The following is a 4,140-nucleotide window of genomic DNA, read 5'->3' on the forward strand; positions in this document are numbered from 1 at the left end:
TTTTCAGATTTCACTTTGCCGCTGCCAATTAGTCAATAGTTCTTCACTGTCACGCCACACTGCCCTTTCATATGAAAGCAGTACCCAGCCAGAATCGAAAGAAAAATGTGGAATTATAAAGATACGAACTTAAACTAAGTCGGCAACAACGTATTAGCTATGTACTCTGGTTTTCAATGTTCTGTCTCTCACTTGTCTGTAAGATATTTGTTTGAAAATGCCGATATTCACCAATTTTTAGGATCATCGCAATACTAAAAAAGCGGCGACAACGTTAAAAACAGTCATCTATTATATTTGAGGCGCTCATCAATTCTCATATGTATTCTTTTATTCTTGTATTCTTTTACTTCTTTCAGTGATTTGACTACGGCCATGCTGGAGCACCGCCTTCAATTGACCAAATCGATCCCAAAACTTATTCTTTGTAAGCCCAGTACTTATTCTATCGGTCTCTTTCTCCGAATCGCTAAGTTACGGGGACGTAAGCACACGAACACTGGTTATCAAGCGATGGTGGGAGGACAAATACATACATACACACACACACACGCACACACACACATACACACACACACATACACACACACACACACACACACACATATATATATATATATATATGTATGTATATATATATATATATGTGTGTGTGTGTGTGTGTGTGTGTGTGTGTATAATTATGTGTTTCTGTTTGTCTCCCTGCCATCGCTTGACAACCGATGCTGGTGTGTTTATGCCCCCGTAATTTAGCGGCTGGGAAAAAGAGACCGATATAATAAGTACTAGGCTTACAAAGAAAAAAGTCTTGGGGTCGATATATATATATATAGACTCATACATATTCATATATGTCTGTTTAGTATTATATAACCAGAATTAATTACGCAATGTTTAGTGTTGTATTTTTACGGTAGGTACTTCTATTTTAATAACGCTAATTTGTCAATTTTTTCTGCTGTTATGTAATCTTACTTTACGAATATCGTGTTAACAATAAAGCTATTTCTGTCTAATTAGGTGATATGTATAGATATGGTGCGTTTGTAAGATTTCTCATGCCACAATTGCATAAAAGTGTGTCTAGTGAGATTTGGGCAAGTTTCCACAACTGAAATTACTTCAATTACTTTTCGTAATTGGCAACTATCATATTGGCATGAACATCGCTAAACCTCACTCATTACTTTTGCATGAGTTAGCATGTTACTGTTGGCTGCTTTATAATGAATGATCGTAGTTGGTTTATCATGTACTTTGTCTATTTACTTTTTAATGTTTATTTGGATATTTTGGGTCACAATGTGATTACTTTGTTTCCGGATTTTCTCTTTGAATTTCGTTGAGATATTCTCAAAAATGAATGAGCGTAGCCATTATTAATGAATGTATGAATGGTTCTACAAATTTTAGTATAGTTTCTGGAATACATTAAGTATATTCATTAGATGAATGATTTAATAAAAGGCATTTTATGTAGAGGTTATACCAGTTGGCCTTGAAATAACACAGTTCGTTAAAGTAAAGAGTTTTGCCAACATAACATAGCAATCCTGGTTCAGGACGAATGTTGCTGTAATTTAGCCCCAGGAGACATCGTCTCCAGCTGGCTATACGATACGATCTGTGTCCTTATATTTTAGACTGCCATGTTATGCTGGCAAAAATCTTCCCTCCAACGTACTGTTGCTGAATATCTCTCTTACAATTCGTTAATCAATGAATAATTTAACATATTGTTCTAATTTTTGATTCTCACACCTAAAAAGTATATTTCGGTTTAATTATCATCTTGAAATTGATATATAACTAATGGAAGGCGACGAGCTAGCAGAATCATTTGCACGCCTAGTAGCATCTCCTCCGTCTTTGTGTTCTGAGTTCAAATCCTGCCAAGTGTGATCTTTGCCTTTCATCTTTTCAGGATCGATGAAATAAATACCAGTGGAAACCATGTAATCGACTTATCTCCTCCTCCGAAATTGTTGTGCCAAAATTTAAAATCAGTATACTGGACGTTGGCAACGATTCCTATGACAATAACAACTTACTGTTCTTAATCATAACGTAAACAATCTCTAAGCTGATATATTGATAGTTTCATACATTGATTGCTAATTATCACTGTATAATTGCATTCATAGTAAACATAACACATTGGGGCAACTCATGGATATACCTTCGGATTTAGTAAAGTATTGTTGAAAGGGATTCTAGTTGATGTTGTATTGTTAACTTTTGATTAACAGTCTTTAATGGATTTTACTACCCACTAGATTTTTAGTGTTAGCTGTACTTAATATGCCATATTAAAGATATGTACAAGGGCACAACTGCTGTACTATAGTTAGGTATAGTTGACGTGGTAGCGTAGATTCTAGGAATAAATAATTATATAAAGCAGGTCTCAATAATGTTATTAAAGTCGTTGATGGATGAGGTTTACTTTAGTTAACTGTATTTATAGACTAATAGCGTTCGTTTGCTAGTTTGGACACTTCGCCACATATAGGAAATTTGGAATCAGCTACAATTGCTAGCCTTCGCAAATTACTTTAGTATTGTAATTGATTCACTAGCACAAATCTTTCAAAATAAACACGAGATACGTTGAGAATAATATGGATAAAAACTTATAGTTTAAATAAAGTAAAACTTTTCGAATAATTACAGAATTTTAATGATCTCTGGAAAAAAAATCTTAGTTGTAATCTAGAGCTATGTTTATATTTACAATAGTACAGACAGTTATATTTACATACACAAGCATAAGTTAGTCACAAGATTCAATCGAATATGGAGGCGCAAGCCATTGAAGGATTTAAACTTAGCATTTACCAAACAGTCATTGTTTATACTTAACTGATACTTCGAGCAAAAAGTACTAACAACCATTCAATCGTATTTATAATTGTATAGAATCAGTCATTTGAGAGATGAATATCTTAGCTTCTAACACTTCGCAAATTCGATGATGGAATATGAGCTGGTGAACCTCCATCCAGTAACTAGACATTCTTTTGACAACGGAATGCTTACACATTACAACGATCTTACGCATACTTAAATAATACGCGTTTTATGCGCATTACAAGATACACACACACACATGCACACACACACACACACACACACACACACACACACACACACACACACACACACACACACACACACACACATATATATATATATATATATATATATATATATATATATATATATATATATATATATATATATATATATATGTGTGTAAATATGTGTGTGTGTGTGTGTGTGTGTGTTGCAGATAAATATATGTGCATATAGTCTTTAGAAAATATTCTTGAAACAGTCACCGAATTTGAAAGATTTTTCTTAACATAAAATAAAATGTCGTGCTCAATAAATTGTCAAAAACGAAACTGAACGGCACAGACGTTATGGATGAAAGTTTTTGTGTTGAATTAAGCGATTTTCGCTGGTTTTAGCTTTTCAAATACACGTGTTGTCGAGAAATTCGTGTAGAGGTAGTTGTTTTAGTAGTTGGTGTTGACTATTTCTTATAGAGTGCACTTCGTAGTTGATTGTTTTCTTCCTTTAATGTGAAAATGGTGTATCTAATTTTCCATTTGCACTAACTGAACATTTCTAAGAGATGAAGCTTTAATTTGTTGCTTATAAACTCAAACCTGCTGTATTAAGTTTTAGCTTGTTTGTCCAATATAATTCTCAATATATCGTGGGCATTGATGTAGTGAACGATTTCGTTTTATTTTACTATTCATATTTGCATTAAGCTTCACTCCTTTCTATTCGTGAAATTTTGGTTTTGCCATGTTCAATTAATTTCAAGTTTCATAATGAAACTCTCGATATTATATCTTCATAGGAATTTGGTCTTTGTTAAGAGTTAATATTTTCATGGTTACCTTCAGCTCTGATTCTTTAATTATTTTTATGAATTTTCGTGAATGTTGTAATATCGGAAGGTGGCATTTAGCCGCATGTAAGATATTACAGTTTCTGAGATTATAGGTGACTACAAATGTGATATTTATGCTTTGCGTATATTTTCTCCTACATCGTGGGAAGTTTTTGTCAGTTCGAGATTGGGACCTCTTTTACTTTGTTTTTGAGGGTAATAATGTTTCTGAA

This window comes from Octopus bimaculoides, chromosome 3 (assembly GCF_046866305.1).
Source record: "Octopus bimaculoides isolate indiv1 chromosome 3, ASM4686630v1, whole genome shotgun sequence".
Lineage (NCBI taxonomy): Eukaryota > Metazoa > Mollusca > Cephalopoda > Octopoda > Octopodidae > Octopus > Octopus bimaculoides.